Here is a 24,113-nt window from a genome sequence, read left to right as displayed (position 1 = left end):
TTACCTCTGGGAGAGGAACATGCTGAAAGTAGACTGAGTATCCTTGGAACAAGGCTGGAGAAGTCTACCTCAGTCTATGGCTGTGGTGAATAAGTCTATCTTTGGGACTCCAACATATAAATATGTTGGGAAGGATGAAAGTCTATTTCCCATTCATGATACTGGGAAAATGTTCTACTGAGAGTGTCTGCCTCAGTGTTCTGTATGACGGAAGATAGGCTGATGAGTTGTAGGTGTGGTAGCGAATGCACCATTCCAGCAAATGCACCAACTCTGGCACAAAGGGAAGGCGATCTTGCTCCTCCCTGGTGGCTTATGTAAAACATGCATGAAATGTCTGTCAATCTTTATATGCTTGCCTCTGATAAGCAGTAGAAAATGTGAGCAGGTGTTCCAGACTGCTCTGAGCAAGCTGATATGCAGTATGGATTCAAAAGCGGACCATTTGCCTTGAATGGCATGGGTGTCCAGGTGAGCTCCCCATCCCAATAGGGATGCACCAGTATTAACAATAGGGGTGACTGAATGAAGGGAACCCCTGTGCAAATGTTGTGAGGACATGTTCACCAGTCAGGAGACCATCCAGGGCATTGATAGAATTTAGTTTAAACTGTGTCTGCTTGGAATATATACCGTTCTGAGCCACTCTTGAAGGCAAAGCAAGTGGAGTCTTGCATTAAAAGGTGTCCGCAGATATGTGCCCTAGTAGTTGAGGACATAGTAGTTGAGTAGTTCTGGCTGAGGGCTGGCCTGAATTGTCAAGATTAATTTGGCTAAGGTATTGAACCTGTGCGATGGGAGGAAGGCTTTGGCTTCTACTCCATTTAGCTAGGCTTCTAGAATTCCAGATCTTGCACTGGGATTAGAGTGAACTTTTGGACATTTAGTTGTAGTTCCACCTGTAGGACAAGATCTATAGTCTTGTGTGGCTCTCGAGGCATTGAAGGAAAGAGTTTTCAGCAGGCAATCATCTAGATATGGGAATATCATAATTTGTTTGTGAAGGTGCACCACTACTACAGAAAGGACCTTCAAGAACACTCTGGGTATGGATGATAGACTGAATGGGACCACCTGGTATTGAAAGTGGCCTTGACCCAGAGTGAATCTTAGAAATCTCCTGTGGGATGGGTGGATTGTGATATGAAAGCAAGCATCTTTATCCATAGGTCAAAGGCCAAGAATCAGTCCCCCTGGTCCAGAGATGGATTATTGCTGCCAAAACAAACATCTTGAAGTGTTGTATTTGCACAAATCTTTTGAGTGACCTTCAATCTAGAATGGGTCTCCAACCGCTATTCTTTTTAGGTATCAGGAAGTATTTGGAATAGAAGCCCTTCCCTCTGTTTTGGGTGGAAACTGGTCCTATAGCACCTAGTTTCAGAAGATAGTTTGCTTCCTGACATAAAAGGTGCTTGTAATGAGGGTCCCTGAAGAGGGATAGAGAAGGAGGGAGGTTAAGTGGATTGAATATCCCACAGAGATGATCTCCAATACCCACTTGTCTGTGGTTATATGCATTTTTTTGTCAAAAGAGTAAGGCAGTTGATAAATGGATGGAGATGTTTGGATTGTTTCAGCAAATAAAAGTGCAGGTGGTAACTCGGGGCCTCCTACTGATCTTCCCAAGCCTGTGCCCTTAAGGTTTTTAGGCTTACTGGTGGTACCTGTACCTGCAGATCCTGCAGCCTCATAGGTACCTAATTGTAGATCAGTCACTGCCGGGATGGTCGACCTTGCTGGGGACCTCTTTTTCTTGGTTGATTCCCTGCTCAGGTGACTTGTAGCCAGCTTTGAAGTCACTGGAGAATGCTGAGCAGAGGACGTTGATGGAATCAGCCTTGTCGGGGACTGTTGTATGGGCAGTTGGGGGGGGGGGGGAAGGCTGGGACTTGTCTGAGTGAACTTTACATCATGAGGAATCTTAATTTTAGTTCAGTTTTTCCTAACCCTTGATTTTTTATTTTCAGGCCAAAAATGCACTTTTGAAGCACATGACTCTGAGGTAGCGAATGCCTGTCACTGACTGGAATTGATTCTCATCAGGGAGGGAAAGAGAGAGAGAGAGAGAGCGCACGCACATACTGAAATCCAGGGGAGACAGGCATTTCAGAGTTCACTTCCTGAGAGGGAAGAAACAAAGAACTAACTAAAGAGAGGGAGTTATCTGTTCTAGTAACAAATTAAAGAAAAAAAAACAGGTTTTTTTTATTTTATTTTTATTTTTAGAAAAGAATGGGAGTATTAACACAGACTAATGGAAACTCTATGAACTATGCTATTAACTAAGAAACAAAGTAAGGTATAGATAAGGAACTCTGAACTCAGACTCTAATAAGGCTCCATCTTAGGCCAAAGGTGGTTCACCCACACATATAGCACTACATAGCACCAAGGCAGAGCATGAGACGGGGAGAGTGCAAGTGCAGGCCGAATAGACACTGCTACCTAAAATCTCTGATCTGAGACACAGGGATGCAAATACACCTAGAGTGGAGCACCCACAGGGACACTATTTGAAGAAGAATTAAGAGTACCAGAATCAGGCCCTGACTCACTTGAAGTTGTGACTTATTCTATAAGCAATTTCATTTATCCCAAAATCAGTCTGACTTTTTTTGTACCATATAACCCTGAATGCTCTTATCTGATTCTCTGTACACTACTGCTCTTGGATCACTTTAGTATTCCTCCTTCCCAGGCATCTCCAATGGGGTTAGTGGTGGAATAAGATGAACAAGGGTGGCATAATCAGGCCCTAAACAATTTACTGTAGGGAAGAATTCTCCATTAGCATGGAGTAGACGAGGTGAGCTAATATGGTACATTTTTCCATGACAGGGATGGGAGGTGAAAGTCAGGTGGGCTGGGTCAACTACTCATCAGTGAATAAACCAAACAAAACACTTTTAATACAGTAGTTTGCCACCATCTCTGTTCTAGAAATTTGTACCAATTATTTTATCATTAGCATAACACGGTACATCACAGATTGCACAGTACTGGTGTATGATTTCAAGGGCAGTAAATATAAAAAAAAATCCTGTTTAATGTTGCACTGCAAGTTTGTTTTTAATCTTGTGTAAAATTCCCGATGAATGGAGGCAAGATTTGAAGCAAGAATTAGTTGTCTTATGCATATTGTGAACCACAGTAGGCCTTTTTCTTAAGGCTTATATTAATGTCAATAGAAGTTCTAAGGGATTACCCATAGGATACTCTGGAAAATAAGATGTCACATTTCAATGAATTTAACCCGAGGCAGAAATTTTAAGTGCATAGTGTAAATATTAAATATATTTGTCTGCTCCCTTGTAGAGGCTGCTGCTTATTGTTTAAGAAATATTTCAACTTCAAAATTAAAAACTGTGAAAATTTTGGCATGTGCCAAAAGAATTTTAGAATTTTGACATAAACTGTGATCTAATTAAACAATAAGACCTGACAAAACAGTCACCACTGTCTGTTAATGACCTCCTGGGGCAGTGAAACATACCAAAGCAAAGCAGAACAGACTGCGAAGGTCAGCAGCATCACAAACTAAAAAGCCTTTAAAAAAAAAAAGTGTCGTCATTCTGATGGCTCTTTTTTAACTTTATGCTTTTTCTTTTACCTTTTTTTCTTTTTTTCCAGAGAAATAATCATATAGAAATGTAGTAAAGCAGTTGAACCAGATTAGTTGCCAGTGCAAGAAAAGGTAAAATACAATTTCATGAACTGGATAAATAGCCCTAGTCTTACAGGCACACTACACAGTAAATCTCATTAAACACAATTATTGTTCTCATCTAGGACAACAAAGGACAGAGGCATATTGGGGATAAAAAGAGTGTGATAGAAAGAGATGGTAAAAGGCATTTATATTACCCCTAACCATGTATATTACCCTACAAATATGAAGATCTACTTTCCATAACATCTACAACTCTGAAATCCTCTATTACACCCCTCTCAAATGCTTCCAGAATGTGGACATCTTAATACAAGGTTATCTCGTGGACACTTTCCCTCCCATCCCCAGTAATATGGACTACTTCCCATCTGTGGGTGCATAACATCCCTGTGGGAGCTACAGTAATTTCTTACATGGAAAATTAATGTTGGGAACCTATTTAATGTATTTCTTTCTTTTAATGCAATTCAGCAACTAGAAACAAGTAGTAGCCAGCTCCTAATGACCAGTCAGATCTTAGCAGTGGCCCTTCTTTTGTTCTTTGATGGTGCTTTGACCATAAACCGTACTTGGGAGAAAGTCAGCAAAGAAATCTATAAATCTAGTTTCTTTAGACAAGCAAAATATTGCAAGTATACCCAAAACTAAGTGTCAAAGGGAAAGAAGGGGCAATACTTTTCCTTCCAGGGAATTGTACTGACACTTTTTTCAATTTGTACTTGGAATATATATATAAATATAAAACCACTGCATATGGCTGAGTGCACTGTACTATCTAGGCATGCAGCACCTCTCAAAATCCTTTTATCTAGTTTATTCTCTTTAACGATTTATTCCTGTTAATACCTGAAAAATAATTCCAGCAGGTTATTTTTGAAAATAATTTAGCTTATAATTGAGAATATCAGACAGTATATGATTTGCATAAAATTAGCTGATTTGCTTGCTTTGTCCTTATAACAACGATTCATTCACCCTCCTCATCCTCTAAAACACCAATTTGTTTTTAAGAAGCTAACATTATCCTACCTGCCAACTTCCACTGGGATTTCTGAATGGTGAGTCTATTTACTCCTAATGCTGGGACTCACACAATGAACTACTTCAAAGAACAGAACTAGAAAAGGGATAGGTTTTGGTTTCTTCAAGCACAATATCAAGGATATAAGACAGCATTCAATTCTCATGATATGCTAGATTTTTCCCCAGGATTTGTCCATTGGAATGATGGATGGTATACATTTTAATATAAAACATGAGCAGTGGTGAAATTTTCCTGGAGTCACTTTGAAATTGTACAGTCTCTCTTTGTCCAAATTTACTGCTATGGCTTCTAGTCAAAAAGTTTGCCAATGAACGGAATCAAAGTCATCAGATTTTTACACTAAAAGAACTAGTAAAATCTTGGTTCAGCGCTACAATTTCTTAATGAAGTACCAGTACCTGTAAATGAACTACATTTTCTGCCTTAAGTCTCCACTGTGCCTTAAGCACAGTTACTGCCTTAAGCACAGTGGCTGTTTATCCTTCAGATTGACCTGATAATCTAAAAGTATGAACCATTTTCCGGAATACATATGAAGCAGGTCCAATTTTTTAGTTTTCTGTAGAATGCAGTTCATTATAATTTTTCTGGTGAAAGGAATTTTTCCATAAATATTCCAATATATTCAAATCAAAACATATCTTTGGTTCCTGGAGCAAACTTACCCTGGTCAACAACTGGAGCTTTTATTATTAATCCAAACAAACATATATGTTAAGCAATGTTATGATGTTTTGATAGTAAGAAGCAGACTGGCAGATGGTCAGTCATTGGTGGAACAGAGAACTGGGAGAAAGTTTGTCTGACTCGATTCCACTACAGTAAATTAATCCAATGAAAACTGAAACTACAGTCTGAAATTCCAGGCCAAACACAGCCCAAGTTCATGCCGGCTTCTGCCAGTAGGACCCAGGGCACAGGGCTCACCTGGCTGGTTTTTGAATGGGTACCAGCACAATCCAAAAAGTACATCTTGCAAGCCAAGGAGGGAGCACAGTCAGAGCAAATGAGGAATGCACTGATTTAGCAGCCTCTGCCAATGAAGCACTTACGAAGTTCCAACCACAAATTAAATTAATTTCCTTCCAGCATCAGAAAACACCGAACAAAGGCAAAGACAGTCCCCTTGGGATGCAATGGGCCACAATGATAGAGGGAAATCTAATCTATTCTTCCCAGAACCAGCTTTGGTGAATTTGGCTCTCCATCTGTAAATCACCCCTTCATACCTTTATTAAGTATTTTAGTGCCAGTGATTTATAACAACGAAAATTGGTTTTGGACTCATGCAATAGCTTAGTGCAGTTTGTGTGTGAACCAATAGTTTCAGCCTTCACCCTAAATTTTCTAGGCCAAATTCTTCCCTCAATCACACATTCTCAGTTTCACTTTGGGCAATAGAGTTACAGGGCTATAAATTTATGGCAGAAGTTGGTTTTCTGGGTCTCAGTGCTTTACAAATATATTTGGTACATACAAAAGAGGGAAATCCATATGTCCTAACATTTATCACATTATTTTAGGCATCATGGTAAGCATACCACCACATTTAGAGTTTAAAACATGCCAGCATTTGAGAAGTTAACATTACTTTAAACGAGGAAGAAACTGATGAACGGTATTCTTTATTCTTTTTGGTCTCAGCAAAGTTCTAGCAAATAGTGGCATTATTAAATGACCAAATAATAATAAAAAAAGCTTTCTTAGACTATAAACCATTAATTTTTGGCATTTTGTAAACTTAAAAATAACCAGACTTTAAAAAAAAATCCAATTATTGATAATTACCTGGGACATTTCAACTCAGAGTGTAGATTCTCTGTCCAAGTTACAAACTCCTATAAACTTAGATTTATAATGGAAATGCTGACAGACCTTAAACAGAGGTGCTAGTCAGCACCACAATAATTATTATTTTGATCTATGTATTGATAGCTTTAACAAATTTATAGCAGCTGGGATCTTAAAGGCCATAAATGGACCATATTTAGGCACAATTATATAGTGATATTAGTAAGAAGGGTCATGCTGGCAGTATTTCCAAACACATTTTTTTCCCCATTTGGGAACATTTTTCTTAATCCATTCCCTCTCTGCCCCACCCTGAAATAATCCAATAGAGTGCACACATTTTATAAGTGGCAATAATTAAGCTACCATTTAAAGGCGACATTCTGCTGTCCAGCTACTCCAGGGTAAATCCTGAGTAACTCCATTGACATAAATTCCTTTTAACTCAGTGGAGTTATTCTGGATTCACACTGCTGTAACTGAAAGCAGCAATAGACTGTTAGTCTTCATCATGTAGGGCCATATTGGGTGTGAAATTAGGGTGTGAAATTAGGAAGGCCAAATCACACTTGGAGTTCCAGCTAGCCGGAGATGTTAGGAGTAACAAGAAGGGTTTCTTTAGGTATGTTAGCAACAGGAAGAAAGTCAAGGAAAGTGTGGGCCCCTTGCTGAATGAGGGAGGGAACCTAGTGACGGAGGATGTGGAGAAAGCTAGTGTACTCAATGCTTTTTTTGCCTCTGTCTTCACAGACAAGGTCAGCTCCCAGACAGCTGCACTCTGCAGCATGGTATGGGGAGGAGGTGACCAGCTCTCTGTGGAGAAAGAAGTAGTTCGGGACTATTTAGGAAAGCTGGATGAGCACAAGTCCATGGGGCCGGATGCGCTGCATCCGAGGGTGCTAAAGGAGTTGGCCGATGAGATTGCAGAGCCATTGGCCATTATCTTTGAAAAATCATGGCGATCGGGGGAGGTCCCAGACGACTGGAAAAAAGCTAATGTAGTGCCCATCTTTAAAAAAGGGAAGAAGGAAGATCCAGGGAACTACAGGCCAGTCAGTCTCACCTCAGTCCCGGGAAAAATCATGGAACAGGTCCTCAAGGAATCAATCCTGAACCACTTAAAGGAGGGGAAAGTGATCAGGAACAGTCAGCATGGATTCACCAAGGGCAAGTCATGCCTGACTAACCTAATTGCCTTCTATGATGAGATAACCGGCTCTGTGGATGAGGGGAAAGCAGTGGATGTGCTATTTCTGGACTTTAGCAAAGCTTTTGATACAGTCTCCCACAGTATTCTTGCCAGCAAGTTAAAGAAGTATGGGCTGGATGAATGGATGGTAAGGTGGATAGAAAACTGGCTATATGGTCGGGCTCAACGGGTAGTGATCAATGGTTCCATGTCTAGTTGGCAGCCGGTATCAAGTGGAGTGCCCCAAGGGTCGGTGCTGGGGCCGGTTTTATTCAATATCTTCATTGACGATCTGGAGGATGGTGTGGACTGCACCCTTAGCAAGTTTGCAGAGGACACTAAACTGGGAGGAGTGGTTGATACGCTGGAGGGTAGGGATAGGATACAGAGGGACCTAGACAAATTAGAGGATTGGGCCAAAAGAAATATGATGAGGTTCAACAAGGACAAGTGCAGAGTCCTGCACTTAGGACGGAAGAATCCCATGCACTGTTACAGACTAGGGACCGAATGGCTGGGCAGCAGTTCTGCAGAAGAGGATCTAGGGGTTACGGTGGACGAAAAGCTGAATATGAGTCAACAGTGTGCCCTTGTTGCCAAGAAGGCTAATGGCATTTTGGGTTGTATAAGTAGGGGCATTTCCAGCAGATCGAGGGATGTGATCATTCCCCTCTACTCAGCACTGGTGAGGCCTCATTTGGAGTACTGTGTCCAGTTTTGGGCCCCACACTACAAGAAGGATGTGGATAAATTGGAGAGAGTCCAGCGGAGGGCAACAAAAATGATTAGGGGGCTGGAGCACATGACTTATGAGGAGAGGCTGAGGGAACTGGGATTGTTTAGTCTGCAGAAGAGAAGAATGAGGGGGGATTTGATAGCTGCTTTCAACTACCTGAAAGGGGGTTCCAAAGAGGATGGATCTAGACTGTTCTCAGTGATAGAAGATGACAGAACAAGGAGTAATGGTCTCAAGTTGCAGAGGGGGAGGTTTAGGTTGGACATTAGGAAAAACTTTTTCACTAGTAGGGTGGTGAAGAACTGGAATGGGTTACCTAGGGAGGTGGTGGAATCTCCTTCCTTAGAGGTTTTTAAGGTCAGGCTTGACAAAGCCCTGGCTGGGATGATTTAGTTGGGTTTGGTCCTGCTTTGAGCAGGGGGTTGGACTAGATGACCTCCTGAGGTCCCTTCCAACCCTGAGATTCTATGATTGTATCAACTTTTAGGTCTAAGTTCCACCTGAAATCAGTAAGGAGATCAGCCTAAAAATCCATGGCACAATATGGTCCAGAAATAGCAGCATTCTCTCCCCTCTTTTGGGCACACCTTGCTTGTTTTGTTCTTTTCCTACTACATCTGTGTAAAAATCAGAGGTGGGCCCCAAATAAAACATGGTATCTGAACACTTCCAACCTTTGTGTAAGTTTCAAATTTGAAACTAGACCGAAATTTGGAAATGGCGCTGTCGTCACTCAGGGCCAGATCCTGCAGGCGCTTAGCATTTCTAAGAGGTAGGAATAAGTGTCCTCCATACCCGCTGACACCGTGGAGCAGTGGAAGCTCAGAACCTTGTGGAGTCACGGCCTAGTGAGAACAGAATTTGTCCAATTGAAGCTCTGCTATTGGTTTTGCATTTGATTTTTTTTTTAAATAAAGGATTCAGCTCTGGTATTTGTGTATCTACTCATCTAACTCAGAGGAGCAGCTCAGAGATAGTACTCTCTATGGTATTGTATTTTCATAAAAGGCAGCGTACTTAGCTATTTGATGACAACTCATCCAGTACACAGTCTTCCTGTTCAGCACCACATGCTCATATGCTCCTTCCAAAGAAGTTAGTGTGCATATTTGTCCAGAGTCAACATGACCAGGCCAATTGACAGGTGGGCATTCACAGATGCCGTGAAAGTACCAGAGCATTTGACTGTTGTAAATCAAATGTCTATGGCTGGCTTATTAAATAGCAATACATTCTGGAGATAAAAGTGCCATTGTCCAGGCTAACTGTGACGTCTGTGAGGTGAAAAGATTAAAGAAATTTTTGGCATTCCCCTCTTTCGGATCTCGAGCCCAAACCTTCCACAGGGGAAACTTTCACCTGTAAGAGTGAGAGGCTGAATGTGTGTGTGTGTGTGCGCACACACACACACACACAGTTTCTAAATCAAAGTGGACTTAGGGTGCAGAATGTAGCCATGGAATCTGTTTAGTCCCAGTAAAATCAATGGGATAACATAGCATATAAGACAGTACAGAACTGGCACCCGAGCGGTGTGATTCCATTCAATAAACATACTAAGACACCTGTACTGAATGAATGCTTTTCTCCTCTCCCTTTACACCTGATATTTTAGCTATTAAGAGAAAATAATTACATCCTCCTCTTGGAAGGTTTATTTCAAATCCTTGCTAGGGCCCCACTGTGGCCAGGGCTTACATTTTTCAGAATTGATATTAGGCACCATGAATAGTCTGAAATTGCACATGACATTTTCTCACACTAACAATGACACTGTAACTTGGAAATACAACAACATGTTTTCCTTCTTTGGGTATTGCTCATTATTTACCCCTTCTGTCCTGTACTAGCAAACCACATCTATTACTTGTACGAATGTGGCTATTTACAGTTAGAAGAGAACCCCCTGGTTAGCCCCTTAGTGAGCAGTATTTGCCCCTGAGACAGACAGACTCTCTCTCTAATGGTTGCAAACCAAACTGACTGCACTGATCTACACCTTGTTTCACTGCAAAGGTAAATCACAGCAAGAATCCACAGCCAAGGATGGGTTGTTTTATTTTTTCAGTTTACATTCTGGTTTCATTTTTTAAAAAAGAGTCAATGTAGCTCTGTTTCTAGCTTTATACTCCAATCCCATAAATGTAGGTAAGTGGTACTTACATGAAGCAAGACACATTAATAACATTTAATTGCTGAGATGTGTGGATGAATGGTATTGCACACCATAGCTTCTAGAGGCAAATAGCCCAAGTATCAGCCTATCTACACATTATTTGCACAGCATTCCTCTGTTATGAACAGGGCCTGAATCCATTCTCCCAGCATACTTTTACCTTTTGATGTGTTTCAATAATTTTTTTAAATCCAAGATGTTAGCAGCAGGTACAAAAATGATTATGATTGATTTAAATTTGCTAAAGTCTAAAAGAAAATAGCTGCCATCCCATTTGCACACCAGCAACTAGTAGCGTACCTAAAATCAACTCAGTCCTCTGAAGACGAGAGTCACTGATGAAACAGTAAAGAGTGTTTCATCATTCCAAGGCTTGAAGGCTAAGACCGATAGACATTTCTTAACTAACCTGGCAAAATCTGCAGAACTCTATAAGGAATTCTAATGTTAGTGGCTTTTTACTCTCACCATGTGCAGAACTAGCTCAGTGCTTCAATTAAAATGTAATCTTAAAGGAAAATCCCCAAAGGCCAATTTCAGTAGAAAAACACTTCAACAGATTTTTATTGGCTCTAGACATGGCCACTGATACTCATAGCCATGTCTCAATATGATTTTGGTATGAAGTCTGAATGCCTTAAATCTAAGCTTAAATTCAGCTCTTACAAAGGAGTTTTAAACACATTGGTGCGACTGTACTTGTATCTATCTATGAAAACAGTAGTGACTGCTTCCACACACACAGCAGGTCGTCTGTTGATTTGGTTACATATTTTGAGACTATTTTAAATCTGGTGCTGTTTCAATCATAGTGTAAAAATCAGATGTAGGTAAAAATAGCTGTTTAGCTCAGTGAATTATTGACACACCATTTAGGCAATTCTTCGAATTACTGTACTTCTTAGAAAACTTTGTACTAGTGGTATGTGAGCTAGACTTCAGCCTCTATTAGCAGCCACTGAAATGTTAGAGTAAGCAAGAGCTCAGATGTTCTTCTTAAAACTTTTTTCCAGTTTTTCAATGTTTGTTTGTGACATCACATCAATATAAACATACACACTTTGTTGTTTAGTTATAACGTCCAGTGTAAGCATATGATATTATTGTACCAAACAGCAGCAGTAAAGCATTTAAGGGGAGAGCCCTCCATCAAACAACCTGAGGTGAAGTTGCTCTGTTCGTTACGCTGACCTACACGAACCATTACTGCCATTTGGCTCTGAATTATTAAAAAAAATCAGTAGAAAGATTTAGCACACCTCTAACTCCAGGCTTTCCTGTTCTCCAAGATAAAAACAGTTTCCTCTTTGTGCCAGTTAGAAAACATATGTGAGTGCATCAGCACTCAGCTTCCAGTGATAACCTTGTTAGTGCTCCATATAACTGCATGTAACCACTCAGCATGACATCCTTTTCCATTTCTCTTTATGAATAATTTTGTTATACCTCATCCATTTTCGAATGCTCTTTATTACAGCAGGCTACTACATTTATTAGAGTTCCCATCAGAGAATTCTTCTTGTTATCCTTAATGGTGCCATGTACTGCCCTCGCTTGACTGTAAACCTGGCACTTTTCAAAGCACATTTATTAGTTTATGACCACATTTTAAAATTAATGCAAAGAACTTTGTAAGAGAAAAACATGTTTGAATAAATATTCACACACATACAAAGCCCTATGATAGATCAATACTAAACCAACAAAAGGCAGGAATCTCACAGTAAGGCTGAGCCATTGTACTTCTTTGACCCTGCTATGTCCAGGTACCACAGCAATGCCAGAACAATGAGTGCTTTTACATACCATATATGCTACAAAACAGACACAGGCATAACAAGGTGAAAGAGGGACAGAATTTCATGACTGTTGCCCAAGACCTCTCTATTACTGTGATGCAGACTTGGGGGAGATGGGAGGACATACCTTAATTTTTCCAATTCCAATGTTATTTCAGCCTCCCCCACCCCCCCATGTGGTGGTTGTAGGAGCAAACTTGGGCCCAATCCACACAAAAATTATTACCCTGCTACCAACTTAATCAACATCTCTACAAGGCTGTTGAGAAAGGTTAGTAAGGAGACCCAGGCTGTGTTATTTTAAATATGCTGACCAAAAATGTCAGTCAGAACTGGGAAGAGAATGGAAATCCTGCAAGAAACAGCATCACCTTATTCCAAAATCTGGTTTTGGAACACAAACCAAACATTTGGAAGTTCTCCATGAAAGAGAATGGAATGCCAGCTCCAAATCAGTCTACCTGATGGCTAACTAACCCAGAGCCCTGGGTCTCTGACTCCAATGAAGACAGCCCTGCCAGGATCCTGGAAGCCCAGGCTTTTAAGGAGCAGTGGCATGCAAGTATTTCATACAAAGTAGAATATCTTCAACAGGAGAGATTGAGAGAAACCCAGAATAGCCAGTAACCCAGTGGTTATGGCATTTACCTGGGATATGGGAGACCCAAAGTCAAGGATTTGAACTCAAGTCCCTACGCCCAAGTGTGGATTTGAAGCTGGCTCTCCCGCACCCCAGGCAAGAGTCCAAACCACTGGGCTATGACACAGTGCAAGGCTTTAGAACTGTGAAGGAAAGAATTATTAAAATTAAATAGAGGTAAAGGGGCTGTAATGCAACATGAGTTTATCAAAGATGGGCCATCTTTGATAAACTAACCTTCTTTGTGAAAATGACTGATTTTTTAGATAAGGGAAATGCAGTAGATCTAATATACCTGGACTTCAGTAAAGCATTTGACAGAATATCACACGGGAAATAAGATAAATTAGAGAACATGGGAACTAGTACAAGAATTGTAAGGTGGATAAGGAACTGGCTAAAGGAGAGAGGCAACAGATTCACCTTTCAGCTCAATCAGACTAGAGTTCCTCAAGTATCAGTCTTGGGACCTAACCTATTAAGTATTTTTTATTTATAAATGACGGCACAAAAAGTAGGTGTGCGCTAATAAAATTTACTGATGATACAAAGTTGGAGGCAAAACAGAGGAGGACCAGAATATTATACAGGAAGACTGACACAGTTTCCAATTAGGTGCATAACAAAATAACTATGTGGACAGGCCACAGTAAGCAGTAAATCAAGTCCTCCCTTTCTACAGTTCTGTGCTGTTAGAAACAGTGTATTCTCCCACATATTGACTGTGGACGTCCATGTGCTTGACCTCTAGGATTCTAGCCCGTATGCAAGATAACCCCAGAGGTTTCGCCTGGTTATGTCACACAGAAGCCTCAGGCAGGGTTCAGTGCCTGCAAGCAACCTGTTTTGCTGTGCACAGGACTCCAGACTTATCGCTAGCTGGCACAAAATCTGAATAACCTTCTTATATCAACTACAAGAATATAAAAACCAAGATCCACAACATACTGAAACACAATTTTCACTATGAATACACAAAGCAGTATTTCCAGCATTCAGAACAGACAAGCTGCAATGGGCTCAAAACTACAAGTCTCCTTCCAACATACAACACAATGTTGAAAGGTAGTTGTAACAGACTTCTCTGGGGTGCAACCTAGGTCTGTGTACCTATTGGGTTCCGGGAAGTGGGCGGGCTTTTGCCCGCCCATTGCAGAGGGACCCCACCCCAGCCTAAGGGGAGGATCTACGGGACCCGGAAACCAAATGATTCCAGGGGACAACTAATGAAATAACAGGGACAGGAGTGCAGTCAAAGGGTCAAAAGAAGGGAGCCTGACGGGGACACCAAGCAGAGAACCTCGGACAGCGCCCACTGCTCCTCGAAGGTGTCAAGGGAGCCAGTGGATGCCTCCCAGAGGAACTCTGCCCAGATACATGAACAGACAGAGGATCAGAAACAGGCCTCACAGTCACAGGAGTCTCCATCGGCCAACCTCCTCTCCCTGGTTTTATAGATGGCCTTTTTAGCCAGGGCCAAGAGGAGGTTGACCAAGAGGTCCCATGACTTTGTGGGGCCACAGATAGGGAGTGCATAGAGAAGGAGGTGAGGGGAAAAGTGCAGCCAGAAACGCAACAGTACATTGGTGAGGAGCCGGTATAGGGGCTGCAACCTGGCATACTCCAAGTAAACGTGCACCAGAGTCTCCCTCACGCCGCAGAAGGGGCAGGTGTTCGGGACAGGGGTAAACCGTGCCAAATACATGCCCATGCTCACGGACCCGTGAAGGAGCCACCAGCTGATATCCCCGGCGGGCGTCAGGACCAGGGTGGAGTATAGGCTGGCCCACCGGGGCTTCTCACCCTCTAGAGGTGGCAGGAGGTCCCACCACTTTGTGTTGGGGGTGGGACATGAGAGTGAGGAAGTGAAGGGTGTGAAGCACGAGTGGGTATAGATGCTTCCATGGCGTGGTCTGGAAGCGGACCAGCTGCAAGTCATACAGCTGACTCTTGGAGAAGGGGCGGGGGGGCCGGTTGGGTCCATGGGGTAGGGGCCTGATGAAAAGGTCCGGAGGGCCTGGGGTGGAGGGTGAGCTGGGCATGCCCTCGTGCAGGACCCGGTCGAGGTAGGCCCGAGCAGAAGGCGGCAAAGCGGCCCTCACCTCCTGAAGTATGCTCCAGGGAGTACAAGGCCTGGAGAGCCCCATACGCTGAGCGAGTGTCAGGGCCCTAGGTCTGTGTATCTATTGGGTTTCCAGGAAATGGGGCGGGCTAGCCCGCCCCATGCTAACGGAACCCCCCCCCAGCCTAAGGGGAGGTGCCACAGAGCCTCAGAAACCCACTAATTGCGGGGGACAACTAATAAAAGAACAGGGACAGGAGTGCGGTCAAAGGGTCATAAGAAGGGAGCCTGACGGTGACACCGAGCAGAGAACCCCAGACAGCGCCCACTGCTCCTCGAAGGCGTTAAGGGAGCCAGCGGACGCCGCCCAGAGGAACTCCGCCCGGAGACGTGAACGGACTAAGGATCGGAAACAAGCCCCACAGTCGCAGGAGTCTCCATTGGCCAACCGCCTCTCCCTGGTCACGTAGATGGCCATTTTTGCCAGGGCGAGGAGGAGGTTGACCAGGAGGTCCCGCGACTTCGTGGAGCCACGGATAGGGAGTGCATGGAGAAGGAGGTGGGGGGAAAAGTGCAGCCAGAAACGCAATAGGAGATTAGTGAGGAGCCGGTAGAGGGGCTGCAGCTTGGCGCACTCTATGTAAACGTGCGCCAGGGTCTCCCTCACGCCGCAGAAGGGGCAGGTGTCTGGGACAGGGGTAAACCGCGCCAAGTACATGCCCGTGCTCACGGCCCCGTGGAGGAGCCGCCAACTGATATCCCCGACGGGCCTCGGGACCAGGGTGGAGTACAGGCTGGCCCACCGGGGCTCCTCACCCTCCAGAGGTGGCATGAGGTCCCGCCACTTGGTGTCGGGGCGGGACACGAGGGTTAGGAAGTGAAGGGTGTGGAGCACGAGCGCGTAGAGCTGCTTCCTTGGCGCGGTTTGGAAACTGACCGGCTGCAGATCGTGCAGCCGGCTGGCGGAGAAGGGGCGGGGGGGCCGGTTGGGTCCATGGGGTAGGGGCCTGATGAAAAGGTCCAGAGGGCTCGGGGTGGGGGGTGGGCGGGGCGTGCCCTCACGCAGGACCCGGTCGAGGTAGGCCCGAGCAGAAGGCGGCAAAGCGGCCCTCACCTCCTGAAGTATGCTCCAGGGAGTACAAGGCCTGGAGAGCCCCATACGCTGAGCGAGTGTCAGGGCCCTAGGTCTGTGTAGCAGGGTGGTCACCCTGCTCCTGCCCTGCAGTTCTTAAAACAGCCCTAGGAGAGGGCTGTGGCAGGGGATAGGCTAAGCTGATTGGGGAAGGCAGCCACAGCTGGGGACATACCCCAATCAGGCTGCAGCTGGCTGTATGAAAGCCAGGAGCAGATACATTCTCTACTGCATCTGAGAGAGAGGGACCTGACCACCTAGGAGCTAGAGAAGGTATCTGGAGTGGAGCAGGGCGGGGGGAAGGCCAAGGGAGGTGGGGAGCTCTGGCCTAGAAACCCCCCAGGCTGTGGCCTAGCGGAATGCCAATTAGGTACTGGAGTTGCAGGGGGCAGCCCATGGGTAGGCAGAGGCAGCAGGTCCGCCCCCCGCCCCTTTGCCTATTATGAGTGGCTTTTACACTGCAGTCTGCCCCAGTGAGCAGGGGCTAGATGGTGACTGGCAGTAGCCCACGCCTGAGGCAAGGTGGGGATAGAGGGTTGGGGGTTCCCCTGGGTGAGGAGACCCTGAGACTGTGGGGGTATTGCTGGGGGCAGCACCCCAAAGACAAGGGGCATCGGGGTCCAGGAGGGACATGGGGCCAGCGACAAGTGGGACACCGGCCTGAAGAGGGTACCCAAGCTGGAAAATTCCCTGAGACAATGAGCAGGAGGTGCCGCAGCGGTCAGTCCTGCACGTTTACAGTCTGGGATACCACTGACCTCTCTGGCATACCAGTCTGGGCCCCCTCTCACATTGTGAGGCTGTGACAAGCTGAAGACCACTCCCGGTCCTGCACTCACACAAACATTTACACAGGCAGGGACACACCCAGCTGCAGTTATATGAATGCTTCTCCTTAGCCACTCATGAATTAACATGAGAAGGGCTCCAGACAGTCCCCTCCAGCTCCACAGCCTAGGGGCTCAGAACCATACCATCCTGCCCTGGTCAAAAGCCTGACCAGTGTATATTTATTAACCAGTCCACCCCTCCCTCAGTGTGAAGAGGATAATACACCAGCCCCCATTCCTGAGCAGATTTCCCTTTGCACTTCAAACACACTGTTTTAAATAAGAAATATTTCTTATTTCTCCAGAAGGGAGGGAGAGGGCCTGGACCCCTGCCGGCCCCCCAGAGGGGAAGGGGGGGGGCAGGCTGGCAGGCTCCCTACCTGGCTCCACATGCTGCTTCTGTTCTGAGTGTCAGTTCTGCAGTTCCCATTGGCCAAGAACTGTGGCCAATGGGAGCTGCGGGGGTGGTGCCTGCAGGCAGAGGCAGTGCATGGAGCCGTCTGCCAGAAACTGAGGGAGGGGGATGTCGCTGCTTCAGGAGCCCCCCTGAAGGTAAGCGTCACCCTAGCCCACCTCACCCCATCCCATGCCCCAACTCACTGCCCCCATCCCACACCCAAACTCTGCTGCTGGTGGGAGGGGGAGTGCGGTGGCTCAGGCGCAGTGGCTCAGTCAGCCCACAGGCCAGCTGCACCGGCCACTGCAGAAGTACCAGAAAGTCACAGAATCAGTGACTTCCGTGACAAACTTGTAGCCTTAGATATTAGTAAACATCTTATTTCTCTGGTAACCCTTTCTGATTTTTATGCCTCATTACTTGTACTCACTTAAAATCTCTTTGTAGTTAATAAATTTATTTTACTCTTATCTAATCTATCATGTTTAAATTGAAGTGTCTGAATAACTATGATATAAGGTGGCATACTATTCCCTTTAAGGAATAATGGAATTATTATACTGTCTAGGAGAAGGGTAGGCAATACAGGACATATACCTCTGGGGGAAATCTGGGGTCACCCTGCAGGATAGCCACGGCTGTTGAGAGCCAGAGTATAACCCAAATGTGACTGGCAGGCTGCAGTTACGCACAGACACTCAGGGTGTGACCAGCTTGCTGGCAGGGTGTTTATAAGCAGCACATGTGGGAGCTACTTCAGCAAGGCATTGTAAGGCAACCAAGCTTGTAAGGCAGCGGTGACAGCCCCCACTGGTCTGGATTGTACCCTGGTATATCACAGCTGATCAAACTAATTTTTAAACAATGTTACAAAGCCAAGTTCAGTCACACTATTTGTTTATGCCTGAAATATAAACACCTAAATATCTAGGAGTGTCATGGGAATGCTTATAAACCTTCAGTAATGCATTTTTATAAAGCACTGTGGGGTCCTTTGGTGAAAGACACTACCCATACCCAATATATTATTAACAATACATTAACAGTGATAAATAACCTGCTTGGGCATAAGTGTGAAAAGATCAACTCTCATGCTTTCAAGGCTCCAAGTGAGAGGATGCATCTTACTCGTACATGTTAATATACTCAAAGGTTATAAAGGAAAGCATTTAAAGTAAATAAAAGGAGGTGCAAAAAGAGGCATTTTTAAATGCTCATGAATATACCCTATTCAGAAATCTCTTGTTAGAAGATTGCACTGGGACACAGGACGTATACCAACTAACCATCTTCAGTCAGCCTGCTCACTGGGCATCCCCAGTGCTCTGTGAATGGCTCAGATGCTTCTGGTAAAATAAAAGTGAGGGATCTGAGAATATACTGGGGAATAATGAACAGTGACTGGCTGGTTATTAGATGTATTAATAATATGGCTTGAAGGAGGAGTGGCAGATGACTTTATTTAACAATATGCTTATAACAACTCATTCCAAGAATTGAGAGAGGCTACAATCCTGATTTGCTGAAAACAGCTAATTTACACGCTTATTCCTTTCCTTGTGGCTGATTTGTTGATGCTATCACCCAAGGGAACACCTAATGATTATACCCCATCCATTCCTTTTATTGCCCTTTTCCCTGTTGTACCAAGAAAAAGAAACTCAGTCTTCCCTACCAGCCAGATTTCTTGACCTGAGCAGTCATGAGACCGAGGAGATGAGACAAATTCCTTTTTAAACTGTGATTTGCTTCGTCCAGGATCCTTTGATTTGCTGCCATAGGCAGGAGCTGATGGATGAGGGAGGGAGGAAGCTATATCCCTAAAGCAGAATGGATCTATCCATTGGCCTCTCAGGAGGAGTTGGCTGTATATCCTGGAATGCCTAATGTTACGAAAATTTATCTTGGTAAAGACTCAGGAAAACATATGTTTTTATTTTACCCAAAGTAAAAATATTGGTCAGTATGAAATTAAAAAGTGAAAAATAAAACTTCCAGCCTCCTACACTCACTGTACCTCAGATTTCTAAAACAAGCATACATTATGTGTTTTATTTACTAACATTATATTTGTCTTTATAATCTAGTACAGAAGAGATTTTAAGAGAGAAAAAGGCAAGTTACAATAACATACCAAAGCAGTTAGAAAGAGATGTAGGAGACCTCAGTTCATACTACTTTGCCATTTTTCTCAGTTTTGTTTCTCACCTCACAAGACAAGGTAATTCTTCATATTGATGTAATAATTTGGAGATATACCAATCTCCTAGAACTGGAAGGGACCTTGAAAGGTCATTGAGTCCAGCCCCCTGCCTTCACTAGCAGGACCAAGTACTGATTTTGCCCCAGATCCCTAAGTGGCCCCCTCAAGGATTGAACTCACAACCCTGGGTTTAGCAGGCAAATGCTCAAACCACTGAGCTATCCCTCCCCCCTCCTGTGTGCCAACCAGTCCAATTGGAGCTATTTATTAGCCAAAAACTTCTAGAGGACTACATTCACATAGAATAAACATGCCCCAGAACAGAAAAACACACTCTGAATCCAGCAAAAAAGGGACATATCTTAAGTATGTAGAGAGCTCAACGGACACTCAGTACCAAGCCACTCAAATAATACTTATCAAGCAATCCAAAATAGAGACCAAAGAAGGGGGAATGAATTTAGGCAATCTGTACAGGCATACATAGGAAAAACAGCCTAACAGATGCATGGCACAGGCAGTGGTGTCATCATTCCACTAAATGGAATTCTCAACACGCTTACCTCTTAAATGATCGAGCCAGCTACTTATTGATGGAGGCTAAGTGAAGTTTGTCTTGAGTTTCTTTTCAGTTCAATTTTCTAATCCGTGTATGAAAAAAAATGCAGATATGATCATTCACAGTGCATACTGTATATAGTGTTCTTGTCCAAAACACTTAACTGAAGAGCTCTGTGTAAGCTTGAAAACTTGTCTTTCGCCAGCAGTGGTTGGTCCAATAAAAGATATCACCTCACCTACCCTGTCTCTAACAAAGTTTAGCCAGTTAACCCTTGCAGAAGCCCTACAAATTAGCACCAGACTCTTTTCTTCAAGAGATGATTGGACAGTCTGTTCTGCCAATTCTACAATTAATAGCTACAGAAAACAAGCCAAACAGCCCAACCTCCCCTGTCTAAGCCAGAGTTGTCATATACTGGGGACTATATGGAGGCCTATTCCCCTGTCCTGGTCAATGGGACCCAATAAATCCACTAAGGGATTCTGCAGCGTTCCAAACCTGTAATCCATGGGGTCCTCCCATCATCAGCACCGAGCCAATGTCCAATTAACTGGATTAGTTTAATTGTTTCTACCATTTTGAGAGCAATAAATGTGAGTTCACTATCTCCTCTCATGGCCTCCAGAGGCCTTCTGGAGTCTTTAAAGAGGATATCAGATGCATTGTTCATTGAGGTCTCTTAAACAGTGTGGAAGTCCTCACGAGGCACTGTAAACAGATCAGCCTGCTGCTATTTTGGAGTGGCAGAGTGAAATTGCACAAGTCCCGCAATCTCATACTACACTAACAATGCAAAAGATCCATAATTGTTTTCTTTCATGGACAACCTAATCACTAGTTCATTTAAGATTTAATAAACACAGCATATTGAAGCAAGTTTTGTTTCAATTAGTTATATTAATGCCTACAGCTCTCAATCAAATCTCTCCACTGTACTGCACTTAATTATGTTTTGTTTGTATGTTGTCAAGCCTAAGCCAGAACTTTTCACAAATCTGATCTTATTAAGAGGTTATTTTTAAAAGAACGATGACATGAAAGTAATGAAGGCATGTTGTCCAATAATATATTATTTAGCAACCACAGAATTGTGAACTTCCTTTGCATCTAAGCAAACATTGTATTTCTCATGGGGTATAATTGCACAGATGATTAAGGCAGTTATTGAGGGGGTGGAGAGGCAGGTAGAGATGTTTTGGGTGGCAGCTTGTTAGCCATAATGACTGAAGCATGGTCAACTGCCTCTAGCAAATTCAAAACTATTTTGAAACAAAGATATTGTAACAACCTTAGAAATGGCTAGCGCCACCAATTAGCAAAACTGGCAATTATTCTTGCTACAGTAAAATAAAGTGTGTAATTTGCTAGCATCACCTGCAGGTGAAAATATAGTACTGTGCTGTATATATGAAATATGTACTACAGTACCTAAAAAAGTGAAAACTGATATTACATAAGATTGCAAATGATGTTTGCCAATTTGCTCAATTCCAAGGAGGGTATCATGCAAATATAACTAGACGCTATTACTCTATTTGTTTTAATTGTGTCAAGCACAAAAGTTTGTAAATACACGATTTTACATTGTATTTACAATATGTAATGCTTTGAATAAATGTGTTAGTTTAAAATTAGACATACCTGGAAATGGATAGGAGTTTGAATGTGACATAGTTATTTCTAGTGTGTCTAAAAAAGTTTCCTTAAGTGACAATGAAAATTAGCCTGGACTCTAAGACAACTGGACATTATTTAAACCAAAACTAATATACGGGCCAGTGGTATTATAGCAGCTGGCTCAGATACAAGGAAAGAAGGAGTAGACCTCAGGGGGAAAGAGCTAGATGGGACATGCAGATCTTGAGGGAAGGAACCCCAGGAGCTACCAAGCCTGGAGAGGAAGTGGTTTCAAGTAGTGTTATTGTACAGTGGGCTGGGGACTCCATTTGCTTATACATGGTGTTAGAGAAGTGGGACTTTTAGACCGTCTTTGCCAAAGAGGTATGGTGGGGGCAAGGGGGGAATGGAAGATATCCTGAAACACTAAACATAATAGCAGCAGCAAGCTCACACTGCAGACCTAGGACAAAGGCCAGTGCATGAAGGAGCAGCAGTTTTCCATGCTGACAAAGTGGGATCATGATTAGGTTTCAACTGGCTGGTAAGGATTTCCATGAGAGGAAGGGTCCTGGGCTATCCAGTTGCCTCCAGTCCTTATGGGCTAGATGGAAACAGCTCATCAGCCCTGGATGAGGAATTGTCACAAACCATGAGGCTATTAGAGTTGCATCCTCAGAAGGGTGGGAACCTCAGAAGAGAAGTAGAAATGACAATTTCCAAAAGGAGCTTCTCCTTTGAGGATGCAGCCATGCATTTTTGTTCAACCGGGCGATCAGATGGCCTCACCCAGAAGTGCGGCTAGTGGGATAACGAATGAAACTGTTGGTTTTAGGCAGAGGTTTCATGTAGTATTATTTTGGAATTACTTTTCAGTTAGTAAATTAAGCCCTAGGAGGGGCAAATCTGTTTTACTCTATGTTTTGTACATGGTAATTGCCGGTGCTGGCATTTCTAAAGGGTAGAGCAAGTCTAAAACCAGGAAAATGTATCCCCCTTCTTTTTGTCAAAACATTTTGAAGTTCGATATCTTTTGACCAGCTCTAATAGAATGCTTTGAAGAAGAAAGAGGTGCTGCCTCAAACCACTTGGAATTTCAGAAAAGACTATTTGACTGTTTCATGACAATATCCAGAAATCTCTAATGCAGACATTGGTATTTCAAGATCTGTTTTCTATAGCTCTTCTCTATTAGGGAGAGATTTATTTTCTTTCTTCTAGGCAGAAGAGAATGCAGCTTGCCCTGAAAAGGCATTTTAGAGTTCCAAAATAGGCCCTCCATTTCCTGCATTTTCTTTGAGATTGCTTCAGTCAATGCTTGATAAAGTAAACTGTACAGTGTCAAAATGTTGGTGACAAAACCCCAGGAAACCAGAGGTTTAGCATGAAACTTTTGGGAAATGACTCCAGCTACAGTAGCAAATACAGCACCGAATCACTTTAACCTCGGCCCCTACATTTAAAAATTCCTTTAAAGGTGTGTGGTTTGGTTTTCTCCCCCGCCCCCAACGACTGGCATAAGGGTTTGTCAAGCATATGAAAATAAAGGTAAATGCATTTCCAGGAAGTTAAACTGAAAGACTGGCAGAGAGATCTCAGAATGGCAAAATGGTTTGTAATATGACCAAGCGTGTCCTTCCTTCCCTGTTAAAAGCATAATTTAGAGCCTGGTTCAACACAAAATGAAGCCAGAATTTCACTGCTTTAACATCCTGCATGAGGCTTCCATAATGCAGATCCTGAAGGAGTTCTTTGCTAAATCAGGCCCTTAAAATTCTCAATATGCATGTGCAACCACTGCTGGAAGTGGGGAAAGTAAAAGGGGGACCCTCCTTAATGCTGCAGACTAATCAGAAGGTTAAAATAGAGGACAGAAGGAAGCAATGGTCTGTTCCAGTTAGGCAGAAGAATTTTACGTTTGTTCAAAAGCATAAGTAACTCAAGCTCAGAATAAAGGTTGGTAGTCAGGTTCTTCTGGAAAAACCTACTGGAGCTGAGCTCCTACACTCTTTCAGCTCTGTGCATAACTCATGAACATTAATGAGAGTTAAATGCATGCATGAAGAGAAGACTAGATCCCTTAGTGATTTGTCAAGATAAAATTCAAAATAACTTTGAATGCCCAGAGGTAAATATTAGGTTTAGGAATTAAAAACAGCAGAAGTAGTGGAACAATTGCCTATATGATATCCAGGAACAAGCTATCCACTGTAGCAGGGTTTCATTAGAGTTATGGCCTGCAGCCATACCACCTTGTCCTG

Source organism: Mauremys reevesii, linkage group 8 (assembly GCF_016161935.1).
Source record: "Mauremys reevesii isolate NIE-2019 linkage group 8, ASM1616193v1, whole genome shotgun sequence".
In the NCBI taxonomy this organism is placed as follows: Eukaryota; Metazoa; Chordata; order Testudines; family Geoemydidae; genus Mauremys; species Mauremys reevesii.
The sequence above is the reverse complement of the archived record's forward strand: the minus strand, read 5'-3'. Positions refer to the sequence as shown.